Source organism: Talpa occidentalis, unplaced genomic scaffold, assembly GCF_014898055.3.
Source record: "Talpa occidentalis isolate TD23 unplaced genomic scaffold, MPIMG_talOcc4v2.1, whole genome shotgun sequence".
Lineage (NCBI taxonomy): Eukaryota > Metazoa > Chordata > Mammalia > Eulipotyphla > Talpidae > Talpa > Talpa occidentalis.
In genome coordinates this window covers 95,989,421-96,006,118 of record NW_026555331.1, presented here as the reverse complement: position 1 = coordinate 96,006,118, position 16,698 = coordinate 95,989,421, and the positions used below count along the sequence as shown (strand labels likewise).

The 16,698-nt window shown below is 40.0% G+C and overlaps 1 long non-coding RNA gene across 1 annotated transcript in view; it reads right to left on the bottom strand.

The window, feature by feature from the left end:
• The window catches only part of LOC119247629 (uncharacterized), a 260,801-nt gene that overhangs the window by 133,117 nt on the left and 110,986 nt on the right, over positions 1-16,698 (bottom strand). The window contains exon 3 of the long non-coding RNA XR_008550746.1: positions 5,318-5,431. This is a non-coding gene — a long non-coding RNA (uncharacterized LOC119247629). The remainder of the gene's footprint in view (positions 1-5,317; positions 5,432-16,698) is intronic.

Sequence of the window (16,698 nt, the reverse complement as noted above, 5' to 3'; positions counted from 1 at the left end):
TCTACCATGAAGAATGAAGTTATCCAAAAATTCAGTAGCTTCTCTTTATAGAATAATTAACTCACTTTAGTAAGAGAAGGTATTTTTAATCTATGTAGTTTAAGTTCCCTAATGTTGCATCTATTAAAACACTGTGAAGAGTTCTGTATCAATAAAACTGCTTTAACATGTAGATTTTTTCAAGTTATATCACTTCACCTTCTGTTCTTATATCCCATTTCCTTTTACTAACTACCCTTCTCTTTTCAAATAGTCATGAGATCAGTAAGAAAGTAGAGTGGGGGAGAGGGAGGGAGTCTCTGGGTAATGTTGATGGGAGAAAACCATTTTTATGTATTCTTTTCAGCTCTAAATCACTACCATGTGAAAAATTGAAGTTTAAGGCTGCTGATCTTATCCCAGATAGCACTATCACCCTGCTAGAACAAAGCATAAGCTGCTTTTTTTCCTATTTGCTTACCCTGTTCATTCTGACATCTGCAAACAAAGAAAAAATGGATTATGAAATAATTTTCTTTGGCATCATTTTTGAGAAGTATTTTTTCCCTTTTTTCAGTTTCGGGACATTGGTCTTGGGTAACTTCTGAGACTATGCTCCCAGATACAGCATTTGATCTGACTGGCACCGGGTGCCTCCACAGTGCCCCAGTGCTCATGGCTGCTGCTCCTGCCTGCAGATACTTCTTATATACTAAATCACTTAAAATGGGTAACCCCCCCAAAAAAAAATGCCTGAATCATTCACGCATGTGTTTAACAAATACTTATTGATAGAACTACTGTGACATTTGCTATATGGTAGTGATGATTTTACGTTCAACAAATAGTAAACTTATTAGGTCTAAGGTACTGAAATCCCTTAGCACCCCCTATAGGGCTCATTAGATTTAAGAGAAGGAGAAAGGCAAATTCACAGGAGAAAAGAGAAAGGTGAACTCAATTTCACCATAAAGAATAAAAGTCTGTAAAAATTCATTCTTGCTGTCAAAAGAGCAGCAAGGTCAAAAGAGCAGCAAGAAACATTAGTCATATTTGTACAGTAGCCTGACAGTACAAGTCGAGGAACACAGCTTTGCTATTTTGTGGGAGAGGCAAAAGCCAGTTTTTTTTAAATTATCATCTCTACTGCTAATCATTCTATTTTCCTATTTCCTATACAGCTAGGTATTAGCATTAGCCAAATCCTTCATTAATGCAATAAATATGCACATAGATTCAATATGCACATGGATTCACAAAGACAAGTATTTCTCCTGCATTAATTCACTCATTTATTCATTAATTCAGTAAACATTATTAAGCAACTTTTATATCAGAAACCAATTTCTCCCCTCAAGGATTACCCTAAAAGAGAGAACCAGACCTATATAGTATTTCCAATTCATAGAGAAAACAGTTATAAGCACAATGCGTACAAGGGACAAAGAACTGTGCTGGCAAACAAATGGTTTCATCAGTTTTATCTAAAGAACGGAGTGAGATTTAAAGTCTCAGACAGATACCTGTTGATATCTCCATCAAGGAAACTGATCTGCATTACATGCTCCTGTCATCACACAAATTCATAGTTATTACCAAATATTTAAACTATATAGTTTCCTAAGTGGTTCCCATGTTATCCATCTTTCTTTCAATCCATCCTTATAATTAAAAGTCTATCTTACATCACTTTTTTTCCTGTCTCCTCATTGAATAAAATTTTCAATGCCCTCCTGCCTCATCATGCATAATTTGAATATACAAATGAGGCCAAATGCTTGGCCTTTGAGGCTACTGTTTAGTTTAGTTTCCTCTATAATTTTAGTTTCCTCTATAATTAATTACAAAAGAATGTTTTTTAAATATATATCCTTTAGAGAATTGCTATCTATATAACTGCACGTAAAATCAAGAGACATTACCGCTCCCCAAAAAAGACCCCACCTCCTCAATTTATAGCTCTACCATCAGAATTCTTTCTCTCCTTGCTAGAGGTAATGCCATATTGTCTTTTTTTTTTTTTTTTAATTTAATTGTTTGAGATCTTTTTGGTTTATTGATGTGGACCTGTATGGCTATGCACTTCCCTTTTTTAAAGATTTATTTTTTATTTTTATACAAGAGCTGGGGTACAGGCCACAGGCGTGGGAGGGTGAGAGGATTCACCAGTGACAGAGTGAGGAGCAGAAGAGGCAGATCGACTGAAATACACTGCTGAGGGGAGCAGCGGGTGAGACAGGAGAGGTCTGCCATGCCATGTGGGAATCTCCCTGGCCGGCTGGGAATCGCAGCCTCACAGAGCTGCACTGTGCTCAACCCCCTGTGCCACCAGGGAGACCCCCATATTGTCTGCTATTAAATGTGATCTTGCCTTTTAAGGCAGATATTTTTGTGTGCTGTGCCACAATTCCTCAGCCCACCACTGACTGCAATCCCCATTCCATTGGACATGCAGATGTGAGCCCAGTTTATGCTGACATTGCTTCATATGTAGTGCTTGGCTGGCCTCTCCAAGCCCGCTCAATCCACACATAAACACGGGAGAAGTTAACACACCCAGATAACCAGCCTTCCATCAACTGAGAATGGAAGCTTATGGATATATGTACCTCCACCTCCTGTCCACCAGACAGATAATCTGGAAAGCATTCCTCAGGGGTCCTGGTGAATCACAAATTGTTGCTTCCCACACACTTATTGGCTGGTCTTCCTTATCTTCCTAATGGCCCTACTGCCTGGTCCTATTTCCTAGTCTCTCTTCTGCTTTCAGAGAATTCCAAAAGTAAGACCTGTTTTTAAAATTTGTACCACTTATGTATGTAGTCAAAAGCAATACATTAGTTTTTTACACAACTTTGAACTATATAAATAGACAAGCATAGTGTAAGTTTCAGTATATCTTTCAGTCAGCATTGCTTGTGAAATTCATCCATGCTATCAGAATTAGTAGTTCATTCACTTCATGGCTGTATGGATTGGAATTTTTTTTCCTCTGAGGAATCTGACCATCTCTCGCCCCCAAAAGAACACTCAATGATTACAGTATAAGGCATTTTGCTAATAAAAACAACCAAATTATAATCTCCTACTAAGGAGCCCATATTCATCACATACCAAGAAACTACTAACAGCTTGCAGTTTCTTAGCGTCACTTTTATCCAACAGCGAAATTAAAGATGGCTGAACTGTTACGGCAAAACTCTCAGACAAAAGACAAAAAGCTAAGTAAACCAAGATAAAAAGTATTTTGGAGGTGACTGAGATGGTACAGAGAAGTAAAAATGTCAAAGAACTTTATTTTTAAAAAATAAAAGATATTACCTCCATAAAACAAGAACAAGGTTTTATTTTAAAATAGCAATGGAAGGAAAAATCCAAATTAAGGCTTGGAATTTAAAATATGACCATCTAATTTAAGATTTAATAAAAAAGATTGAAGATGAGAGGTTAAGCTTAAAAAAAAAAAAATACCAGGAAAGGAGGGATGGAACGAAAAAGTATGAAATACCAGGCTAAAGAAGAAAATTACAGGATTGAGAATATTCAATAGCTGAATAAAAATTCCAGCATGAAATAAGAAATTAAGCAGGTGAAATTATGAATGAAATTATAAAAAATATTCCAAACTTGAAGGACCTAAATCCAATCCCCAAAGACATCACTTAAGCCAATATCACAGTGTTTTGTCTGTTTTCTTATAATAAATGTATTCTAAATTTAAATAAAATCTAGAAATTACATTAATTATATTACATTAAATTACATTAATTTAATTACATTAAATTACATTAATCTAGATTTAAAAATCTAGAAATTACATTATTTATGTAAAGAAATAACTCTGAATGGTTATTTTGCATAATTAACAGGTTAACATAAAGTTAACTGAATAGTTACATTACTGTTAAGTGGTTGTAACAAATTGAAAAATTTACTTTTGTCTTTTCGCTTTTTCTACTTTCTCTTTCATCTCATTCATCTGATAGATTTTTCAGCTTGCAGCACTTCATTATCTAGCCTTTGAGTGTCTTTAAAATAAAATTCTGAAGTGACATAACCAAAACAACTTTTTTTTTTAAGTCTTATATTTGGAAAGGCTGCTTTAGTTTTTAACAAAGTAGAAGCATGCTTCTAGAAATTTTAGGAAAAGTAGAGGAAATTAGAATATAATCATTGATTATGGAGTAAATTATAAGCACAAGAGGATTCAAAAACTAACTAGCAACTCTCCTGCCGGCCTATAATTACACAGGTGCCCCTTTTTCTTTCACCTGTCCCTGATAAGCCTATCCTCTTAAAATATATTAAAACAAAAAAACACTAACTAGGTAATGAGAGAGTACATGAAAAAAAATAAATAAGAAAACCTTAGTGACCTTGGGTTAGACTAAGTATTTTTTAACAATAAAAGTACATCTCATGGGTGCCTCCCCAGTGGCGCAGCGGTTGAGCGCTGGGTTGCAAAGCTGCCCTCAGCCTCTGCAGCGCCGGTTCGATCCCCGGCTGTTCCCCAGCCACCAGAGGAGGGTCCCGCATGGTGCGCAGACCTCTCCTGCCGCCCGCTGCTCCCCTCAGCAGTGCACCTCGGTCCTTCTGCCAGCTCTGCTCCCCGCTCTGGCTCTGGTGAATTCTCTCACCCTCCCCTCCCACACTTCTGACCGTACCCAGTGCTTGTATAAATAAATAAGTCTTTAAAAAAAAAAAAAAGTACATCTCATAAAGTAAATAACTGATAAATGGGCTTTCATCAAAATTTACACATTAGCTCTCTGAAAGCCCTTGGTAGGAGAGTGACAAGACAAGCAACTGAGAGAAATACTTACAAATCACAAATCTGAAAAATAACTTATCTCAAAAATGGAGAAAACTTCCAAAACCCAGCAACATGAAAACAATCCAGTTAAAACACCTCAACAGGCAATTTTGTCAAACAGGAAACAGAGACGGCAAAGCAGCCCAGGAAAAGATGCCCAACATCGCTAGTTATCAGGGAAACCACATTAAAGCCAAGTACCGGGCATCTTGAGCACTCCTCTACTTCTGGTGAAAATCCGAAACCAGACCGCGTCACTTTGGCAACGGTTTGGAAGTTTCTCTTACAATCAAACACACACGCCGTGCCCCCCGACTTCGGGTGCCACCAGGGGTCCCGTAGCCCACCATTCTCTAACCGTTTCTCCAGGCGCAACCTCCTGAGACCACCTTCTCGCCTCTGAACCAGCCAGCAGGCGCCGTGGTTCACCTGACTGCTCACCAGCCAAGAAATCCCAGTTTTGTCACAATTCTCCCAAGGCCTGGAGGCTGCCTTCCACCCGCATCGGCAGGCCCTCCTGCTTACCTCTCTCCACCAGAACCTTGTGATTCTGGAGGCCTCACGCCACTTGTTGCCGGTTGGGCCCAGCGATTCTGGAACGTGTAAAATGAGCATGGCAGCCATCAGTTCTTCCAGTACCTGAGGAAGACGCCCTGAGATTAGGGGGGTAAAATTCGAGACGCCAAGTAGAACCTGACCCAGGCCATCAGCATCTGCATACCCAGGCTGTGTGTCTGCAGACGCCATCTCCGAATCTTCCAGAAGAGCCACGCCTGGGAGGCGCAGATAAAACTCCTTAAGAAGATGAGCAGCCACGTGAATAGCCGCAGGCTGTGGGCTCCCAGCTGAGTTGAGTTAGTAGCTCAAAAGGCGCACCCTCTAGCACTAGGGACCTCCAACCTTTGTGGGCTGCTGCAGCCCAAGTCTCTCCCTGCTGCAGCTACATCCTGGGATCCTCTCCCAAGCCACGGACCAAATAGAAGCGATAATGACTTTTGGGCAGAAGATTAAAAAAAAAATTAACCATACGTTTACCAACGTGATCTAGCATGCCATGTCTAGGTATTTACCCTAGAGAAAGAAAAAATTACTTTCACACACATACACAACTGCACACAAATGTTAATGGGGCATTCATAAGCATCACAGTAGATAAATACCAAATATTCTCCAGCGAGTATGTTCGTGGATTTAAAAACAAAGGTGGTATATCTATATAATGTAAGTGTAGGGTAAATGAAGATGATCAGGCTTTTATGCCATTGGCCTCCATGGCTATCACCTGCAGTCCTGATCGTGTTAACATAGAGGGTATGGGGCAGGCGTGCCTGATAGGGGTATGCGCGCATGTACAAGTGTGCACGCCTGAACCTAGAGGTCAGGGCTATAAAGGCGGCGTTACTCAGAGAAGGCTAAGGCTACAGGAGGAAAAGACTGTTAAAGACTGTTACAGGGCAGAGTAAGGGGCACCCCAGAACCCCTAGATTTGCCCACTCTAAATAGGTTCTGCCATCTGCTGCATCAAGATAAAACATACTCTAGTGTGTAAGACCTTTAATGGAAAGAAATTTTAATACAATTTGTGTGCAACAAAGAAAAGGCAAAAAAGTTTCCAAATCTGGGAGGGATTGGGATCAGAATGGGGGGGTTGCAATTGTATGGGGAATATAAAAATAAAATTTATTAAATAAAAAAAAAAAGTTAAGTTTCCAAATCATGCACCCAAAGTTACCTGTCCCCTCCTGGATAAACACCCAGTGTAGGGTAAGGAAAAATGTCAGGCTTTTCTGCCCTCCCACCATCAAGATAGATGATGGATCCTTGCGGTCCTGAATGCATGCCTGATGGCGGGCACCTGGAATAGGGTGTGGGCCTAGGTAGATGGGATTCATCTGGGCTAAGACTGTGCTTTTAAGGGAGGCATCACGGGGATGCCAGCAGAAGCAGAAAAAGCCAAAAGAGAAGCCGAGAGAGAGAGAGAGAGATCACCAGAGAGCCCAGATAGAGTGAAGACTTGCTGGGGGCTGGGAGGCCTGCCAGCCTCCCGGCCCCCCAGCACCCTTGCCTGCTTTGTACCGGGTAAATCGCAATAAAAGACCTGCAAAAACCACTGAGGACTCTGACTCCTCCTTTACCCTGTCTGCTGGATCAGAAAACCTGCTCAGTGGCCCATTCCTGACCCTATACCCCCCCAATCAGGGTTGGCCCAAAGCAGGGCCACTGAGGCCCAAAAACCTGCCACAAGTCTAAGGCACCTTTTAATGGGGACCCAACCACAGTTTACTATTTGGATCAACTATGAATAATGATAATGTCTCCATAATCTAAATACTGAGAAATAACCTATACAAAACTATAAAACAGTACTGAAAAGGAAAGATCATTGCAAGGCTGCATGTACCTGGTGAGAGATGAGAGAGGTCAATGGAGAGGAGGTAAATTTTTATCTACCCTAGTAAGAAGTCAATAGATGATGCCTAAAATGGAGGTCAAGAAGTAGCAATGCACATATTATTAAGAGTCTTGGAGGCTGATAACAAAAGAAACAGCTAAAGAGCTGAAAATACTAGAAGACTGTTTAAGAACCATTTGACTCTTTTATGTATATATATAATTTTAAATAAAATAAAAACTTAATTTTAAAAATGTTTTTGAGAATATAGTTTCTGTTAAGAAAAAGACACCAGTGAAGATTGAATGATGATGCTAATCAATTACCCTCCCTGATATCAGATCGGTTTCTGTCTCTAGAATTTACTCTATTTCCCAACCACATGAATATATGTGAGTCACGTGGCTTACTTTAGCCAATAAAATGTTAGAAGATGCTACAAGGCAAAGTCTTACAAAGTGCTTGCATGATAGAGCTTGTTCTCTCTGCTGCATCTCCACCGTAACACAAGAACATGCTCAGGCTAGTCTGAAGTGAGATCAGAGATCTAAGAGGCAGTGCCGAGTCTCCACAGTCCTCCCAGCCAAAGCCAGCCCAGGAATTGATAGCCAGCCAATTTTCAGAAACATGAGTAAGCATAGCTAAAACCAGCCTAAAGCGATACCTGTCCAGAGTTAAATCAATGCTATAGTTTTAAGTCACTGAATTTTGGAACCATTTGTTACACAGCATTATTGCAGCAATAATTTATTTACATACCATCTAAATAATAATGCAGTAATGGTCTTCAACTAAAAGACACATGTGGGCCTTCCTGGTGGTGCAAGGGGTTAAGCACCGCACTATGAAGCAATCCGCAGCCACTGCTGCACGAGTTCAATCCCTGGTCTGCTAGGGAGCAACCCACATGGCGCAGCAGACCTCTCCTGTCTCGCCTGCTGCTCCCCTCAGCAGTGTATTTCAGCCAATCTGCCTGTTCTGTTCCCCACTCTGTCTCTGGTGAATCTTCTCACCCAACCCCAACCCCCCGCATCTCTGGCCTGTATCCCAGCTCTTGTATGCATAAATAAATAAATCTTTTTTTAAAGAAAGACACATGTAATGTAAGCATGCCAACCAGGTCTACTGCATCTCTAGCAAGGAGTGAATAAGAGGAAGTAATGCAGGCACTTGTAATGTCAAGTTTGGTCACATTCACTCTTAGGAATCCCCCTGCATCTCTAATTGGGTTCCCTGTGGTTGACTAGTTAAATGAAGACCCAAATGAGGAAGGAGAAATTAATGCCTGTGTTAATCCAGTCATTATGCTTCCAGTAAAAACTAGCATTTTCATGCTAATTGGGATTTGTATATCAATAAATATACTTTTACACAGTTTTTCATTCTGTGATATGCTTGTAGCTCCAGTCTCTGTTGCCAGTTTTATTCTCAAGTAATTCAAGAAAAAGAGCAGAGGGCCTCCCTGGTGGCGCAGGCAGGTGAGCACAGCACTGTGAAACTGCCCGCAGCCTCTGCAGCACAGGTTCTATCCTGACCGGCTGTGAGATACCTCCATGGCACGGCAGATCTCTCTCCCACTGCTCCCCTCAGCAGTGTATTTCAGTCAGTTTGCCTGTTCTGTGTGCTGCTCGGTCTCTGGTGACTCCTCTCACCCTTCCGCACATCTGGCCTGTACCCTGGTTCTTGTGTAAATACATAAATCTTAAAAAAAAAAAAAAAAAAAAAAGAGCAAAACCTCAGAAGGTTTCACTAAAACTCAGATACACTATAATTGACAAGATACTTTTTTATATTTTTTTTAATTCTGCTACTCTAAAACAGTTCTAATTTTCTTCTACCTGTAATGACTGATACCTACAATACCCACATATCAAGTTGTTATAAGTGCTTGGCATTTACTAAACATTCAGGAGATGTTAGTTGCTGCTGTTATTGAATATTGTGAGTAAAGAATTTGAGCCAGGGTGAGATAGGTCTAGCTCTGTTACTATATAGAAGCAAGGAGTCTGATAGTATCAAGGAGTACAGATAAGGCGTACTGCCCCCAGACATCCTTATTAGAGTTCTAATAGCCCTCAGTATTCTCCAGTCCAGCAGACCTGCCAGCTAGGGGTAGTGAAAAAGAGAACTATAAGCTTAATAATGGCCAACATTTATTGAACTCTTCTTATCAGTAGGTATCTCTCAAAGGCTTCAAAGGCTTCAAAGAAAGAGAGGAAGACAGATTGAGTAACTAAAGTCACATTCATGTTAAATGGTGTACCTTGGGCTGAAAATCCATGTCCCTAACCACAACACTATCACCTCTTGAGTTAGCAACAGTTCTTTTGAGTCCCTCAGGATTCAAGTATGCTGAAAAATTTTTGTTGTTTCTCTGAAGAAGCCCATTTACTTATTTCTTAGTGGATTTTCCAAAAGTCCCCTCATTGGGTGTCCTTGGGTCCTGACCAAGCCATTTCCTCTGAAAGGGACTGTAGGCTCCTGACTCCAAAATAGCAGCCCTGATGATGGTATTTACTTTCACTTTGTTGCAGCTTGGAGATGGAGAGTGACTAGAAAGTTCTGAGCAAAAAGAGAGTCACTTCAGCACGTGATTAAGAATATAGATCTAGTATCTGACAACAGAGATCAAATCCCAGACACTGCCACTCAACAGCTGCAGCAAACCCCTGTTAGCCTCAATGTGCTTTAACGTGGAGGAAGTGCTGTAAAGTGGAGGTAATAAAAATGTGTAAAGTGGAGGTAATAAAAATGGCTATCTGACAGTTATTGTAAATGTACAAATAATAGTAATAAGAATAATACTGCTGCACATAAAGTGCTTATCCACAGCCTAAAAAATTTTCAATAAAGACTAGTGATTTTATCATTAAAATCTTGATCCCCTTTCAGGTTCTTGCTATAAGTATCTTTCTCTTCCATCTATTCTTATTTTAACTTCCTTCCACAATATATTTTTTTTTATTTTTAAAGAGATATTTATTTTATACATACAAGAACTGGGGTGTAGTCAGAGATGCAGGAGGTGAGAGGATTCACCAGAGAGAGTGGTGAACAGAACTGAAATATACTGCTGAGGAGAGCAGCAGGCACAGAGGTCTGCTATGCCATGTGGCTTAACTCCTTGGCTGGGGGTGGAACTCATGCTGCAGTGGCTGATGATAGCTTGATAGTGCTGAGACTTATACCCTGTGTGACCAGGGAGGCCCCACAATATTGTTTTTTAATTTTAATTAAACCTTTTAAAATTAAATAGATGTAAATAATTTAAAATTAGGAACATTAGTTCCTAGTGATGGAAAAACAATTTGTTTTGGCAATGAGATACATAAATATTTGTTTTGACGCCAATTGTCCTGATTTAGCCTACCCAGATAAAGGAAAGAGAATTAGGTAATGTGTTACCAAGGAAACATTTTGTGGAGAGGCAAGAGATAAAGGAGGAAGGAAACCAAGAACCCAGCCTAACCTTGCATATGAAAAAAGAAGTGGACATTAACTACAGGTCAAATATCCCTGCGATGGGCAAGACGGAATTACTCTCTCTGCTCATTTCTGTCTCTCCTTTCTTCTCATACTACTTTTAGCAGCATCCTTATCTTTTACCCTAAGTCCTTTATTTATCTGAATCTCTGCTCTTTTCATGGTTTCTGCCATCATATATCCTGAGCTCACACGTGACCATCATGGCTTGATTATGAACATTTCTGCTGATTTCAGTTCTGACTCCTGATAACTATTTTGTTTTCTTAATTCAAATTTCTGACAGAGAATTCTGACTGACCTAGATCCTCTTTTCATACCAGAACATGTCCATAGGTCACTAACCATCTTAGGTATTGACTGTATTGGTTAGTTTCCCAACTTTGGTCACATTACTTGTGTTATGATAAGTAGAGTGATAAGGTGCAAATAATTGAGCCTACTGCTGTCCCTTCACCAGGATTCTTGATACAGAATTTCCATTATAGTCCCCTATGAGTATGACAAAGTACTGTGCCCAAGCAAGAACTTTAGAAGAGATAGCCAAGGTTATGGTGGTACAGTTCACATCAGAATAGAACATTCTAAAGTCACGGTTAAAATTACTTTTTATTGACTAATGTAAATTTGTTTTGGTTAGAAAGACTTAGACTTTCACAATTTCTGACAGGTTTCCAACTCATATCCTCATATTTGCATAGAATTTTAAATTACCAAAATTAGACCTAGCAACATATGAGAGGCTTAAACACTAGGAACATGTAACAGTGGCTTAAACACTAAAGGCACTATTCTATTACACACAAAATGTTTGAAAGCCAGCAATCCAAGGATGGTTTGGCAATCCCATACATTAATTAGCGCCTTACCTTTAATGATCTTTTATTCCAGTACTCCTGAATTAAAGAACCTCATCCTCACCACACAAAATGACAACTAGAGTGCCAGCTATTACAACATTTTCCAGAAAGTAGGATAAAGGGGGGAAAAAATTTGAATCCTTCATTTTTTAAAAAAAATAATAGTATACCACTTCCTATCATTTACCAGAAACTTCACCTGGCTGCACAAGTCTGCAAAGGACAATGAAAAAGGTAGTCCTTTAGCCAGATGAAATAGAGCCTCAAAGTGAATTTGAGGTTTTCTGATTGAGAAGGAAAGGGAAAATGGGCATTCCGGAGCAGTGGTCCTTGTTCTGGTTTACACTTTCAGATATTTAGATATTTTGGATATTTGGATACATCCATGTATATGCCTTCCCTACAAAAAGAACATAGCCTCTCTCCAGTGGAGACAACTCAAAGTCTTCTCTAGCTACAGCAACTAACTCAAAGTCTAGGATCTCTGGATGACCCACAGTTCTCTCAGTTAGATCAAGACGTTGTACCCACTGTCTGAAGACCTCTAAGTAAAGAAAAATCCTGCTACCAATATGCTTGAAAGACGGTCTGAATAGGAACATTACAAATGGATGTGGGAAGAGTGACCAACACTCCTCTTTCTCTGATCGAAGTACCTATGAAATTCAGCTGGGCATATTGAAAAGGACCCTGCCCCAGCAGTGAGGTTAAGTTCCTTGGTTGACCCCTTTGGATGCTTCTGTGTTCTGCTTTCCATTTTCTGAGACCCTGGCTTTGCCTCCTTGGAGAGTTAGTCACGTTGCTCTCACCTATGGACATAATGAAATAGGACCTGAAGCTATGGCCTTTTGGGGGCCTACACAGCTTTCACAACCACCTCTAATTGGGACCCAAGGTTCACTTAGGGTTTAATTGTCATAGACACTGTAGATCATGTTTGAGTTCTCCTCCCACTATCATGCCTTTCAGTCATAGTAGGCTCTGATATATTTGCTTCCAGTTAGTTCCATATGCAAATAACCAAGATTTTGTCTTTAGATTTTTCAGCCTACAAATTCGTCTTTTACTTACTCTTCTTTACCTCTGCCCTCTCTCCCAAGTGAGTGGTGACCAATAGATCACCCTTGGGAAGAAATAATCTCAGATAGAAAAATGAGAAGTATTTTCAATCAGTCTAGTTCCCATGGTTTGTAGAGAACTGTTGCTGTAAGGTTTGGTGGCACAATATCACCTCCTACAAATAATACCACTTTGCAACCATCCCTTACAATTATTTCAATTTGGGCTATAGAAGACGAGGCTTTCACAGACCTTCCACATCTCAACTTGCAGGATTCTAGGCAATTTACCCTATAAGCCACCCAAGGAGAGAAACTCTAGGAGGATGTTCCTTTTCTTTCTGCTTAAAATCTACCCTACTCTGAGCTCATCTCTCACTCCTACAGGACTTCAATGGAAATCACAAGACATACCTAACATATACCAACATTTCATCTAGTGTGCTAGCTCCCATTCACATGTAGTTTGCCTTCCAAAGAACAACAGGGATATTTTTCTCTCCCATAAGTGTTAGTAGTCATCCAGGCTGCCACTTCTGAGTCCTTGCCACTGTTTTGCCACTGAGTCAGGTAATGTTTTCTTAGGTGTGGTTATCACCCTACTTCTAGATGCCAAATTCTATAATAGTTAGGATTTAGTTTGACTGTGTACAAATAAATTAAAAAAAACAAAAACAATATATCAGAGTCCTCAATAAGATAGAGCTATTTTTCTCACATAAAGGAAAATTCTGGAGGAAATATGCTAGAGATTCTGCATGAGAAAAAGGTAAGCATGCTTACTGAAGAGAGCCAATCGAGATGGCATATTATTACCCAAAATTTGAGGTTCATCGTCTGTAATGCAACCCACGGAAGATGTCTGCATCATCACACCCTCCTCGTGTTGCCTTGTGGGATTTGTGGTTCAAGAAACCAACACAAATGCAGATTATCTGCCTGTACTATTGCTGTAAGTAACAAAGTCCACTGTCTCTGACTCAGGAGACAGAGCACCCAAGAAACTGTGGCAGGCTAATTTGTTAGCTTGCAATTAGTACAAATCTCAGAACTTTTATTTTTTTATTTAATTTTTTTAAAGATTTATTTATTTATTTATACAAGCACTGGGTATAGTCAGAAGCGCGGGAGGGTGAGAGGATTCACCAAAGCCAGAGCAGGGAACAGAACAGGCAGACTGATGAAGAAATACACTGTTGAGGGGAGCAGCGGGCAGCAGGAGAGGTCTGCGTGCCTTGTGGGACCCTCGCCTGGCAGCCGGGGATCGAACTGGTGCTGCAGAGGCTGCGGGCAGCTTCGCAACCCAGCGCTCAACCGCTGCACCACCAGGGGAGGCCCAACTTTTAGTTTTTTAACAGATAAAATGCAGTGGATATTCCCTCCACATCCAGAGTGAAAATGATATTAAGAGAGATAACCAAAGTTGCCTAAAATCACAATTTATGGAGTCAAGAACAGAGTCTACTTCTTACTTCTCATCCAGCAGGTGATATTTCACCCACTGCTGCCCCTGTGAAAGCAGAATGGTGCTGGGGTAGCAATGAAAGTGGCTTTGTCTGAGAAGCAGCATTAGTACTAGGAAGGGGCAAGTGTGGCCCCCCTTGCAGGAAAATTTAAGGAGGTGCCTACTCTTCGGTGCCTAGCCCACACTTGCACAAGCCTGAGAATGAGTGCCGCCTTAAATACTGTGCACTGACACATTATGCTAAGTAAATAGGCTGGTGCCCAAAGGATAAATACCACAGGATTCTATTTATATGAGGAATCTAAAATACTCAGACTCAAAGAAGCAGAGAATAGAATGGTGGTTGCCAGGGCCTGGGAGGAGGGGAAAAAGGAGAGTTAATGTTCAAAGGGTATAAAGTTTCAGTTATGCAAGATGAACAAGTTCTACAAATCTATTGTATGATATTGTGGCTCAGTATATTGTATGTAAGTGTACTGTGCTCTTAAAACTTTGATAAACCTTTTATCCCATCAGATTCATTTCTTTCCCATCCTCACATGTCCTTACTCTGCTGATTGAGCTATACCTGTATTAAAAATCTGATCTGTGAAGCAAACCTAAAATAGATTCATACCAGCAGCAAATAATTGGTAACCACTGAACAGAACTCTAAGAGTTTTGCTTTTGTCAAAGGAATAAGCACTAAACGTAGACTCTCAAGTATTCTAAAGAATTTTTACCTGTTATATGGAATATCTGGGGGGGGGGTGGATTTCTGTTTGGGGACACAAATAAAATACCTTTTGATATATATAAAAATCAAATCACTCCATATGGCCAGTTACCTAACTTGTTTACTACTAAAGGGTGTAAATGTTCCAGTACTTTAGGGTTACAAATGGCAAACAGAATTTGTTTTTGAGAAATCTCATCATTGACTACATTCCAAAAACATAGATGACCTTATTTGTCCCTTTTAAAATGGAGGCACTTGTAGTTACAGGCATTCTCACTTCGGTGAAGCCACAGGATGAAAAGAAAGACTTCTCCATCAGCCAGCTGGTGCAGGCGAGAAGTCAAGTGAAGACAAACCCTTGATTCTCTGTCTGCCTGGAAGCCGCTGGCATCTCCGTCCAAGTCCTGAACAAACGAGCCTTTGTGAACACTCACGATGGATCCCTTTGAAGCTCTGGCATCCTGACTGGCAACTTTTCATATCTGCCCATCTTAGAGCAGAGGAGCTTGGGACACGAAGAGGGAAGGACCAAGAGAAGTAGGCAGCCTTTGGCTGGCTCTGAGCCCACTGGGTAAACAGGCGAGCTCCCTTCACACACAGATAGCTCTTCAAAAACGAAAAGGGAGTGTCTAGTCTCATTTGGAATAGCGAGGAGGAAATGACTGTCAGCTGTCTGCACATAACAAAACAATCGACCACCACACCACAGCCAGAGCCTCCACTGAGGTAGACCTGATTCTCCACCGGTCCCACAAGTCCATGGGCCAGATGGCCTGCAAGAGGGGCGGCCCATGGTAATGAGAGCCATCACATGCACTTTCGACGAAGGATACACAGTCACAAGATTTCCTTCAGGACAAGAGCAACTTTGCTTCTTTGAATGCTTCTCTTAAATTAATTATATGGATGGAGGCTCTGTGGCCCTTTGTTTTGAGTTTAGGATTATGCGTTTACAACTCCGAGGTCCAATTTAATTTCATGCCTCACTTCTTGTGAGGCCCTTCACAAGCAATTATGTCCTGCTTTATTTTTCTGGATTATTATAGGGACTATGGGAAAGGTAATGGGGACAGGCTGGAAGATGGGGCTATAACCAGTTTTAAAACTTTCAATTGACTTCAAGGTAACAAGAGTACTTATAAAGCATCTACTCTTAGCGGTAAGCTAACAAAAAGTACAAAAGATATATATATATATATATATATATATATATATACACACATAGATACATAGATATATATATCGAGATATGTGTATATATATATATATATATATATATATTTACTTTCTATTTTCAAAATGGCAGCCTTGTTGAATGGGTATAAAAAGTAAACTTGATGAGGCATGCGTGCGCATAGTTATCTAGTAACAAAGGTCACTGAAAATACTTTTACAAAAAAGATGTGGTAACCACTTATCATTTCTCCCATTTCTGTAACTGTGCTGGAAACCAAGATATAACCTCACTTAGTACAGATTTGTACAGTGCAAATTCTTTTCCTCTAAAATTGTCAGGAGTTCACCATATTTACAGTGTCTCCATTTATGTTATATGAGTCATTATTATTTTCTTTTTCACCACAGTAAATCAGCATACACAGGTATTTACTTGTCATAAGTCAACTAGTTAACTTTAATATATTTTGAAAGAGCTTCCAGTGAAAATCAAATGGAATTTAAAAGAAGGATAAAGTTTATTCAACTTTATTAACCTCAGATCTATTATTATTTTATTGATACTACATATTCTTCTAGATCTGTGATCTATGAACTAGGACTTCTTTTTAAGACTGGAGAAGGAAAATTACAAACCTAGAATTAAGTGGCCTGCGTTTATACTCGGCTAATGACAACATATTCTAACGATTACCCTACTATGAAACCTGGAGATCAGTTATAAAAGAGAGAAGACTTGCAAAATGGGGTCTAT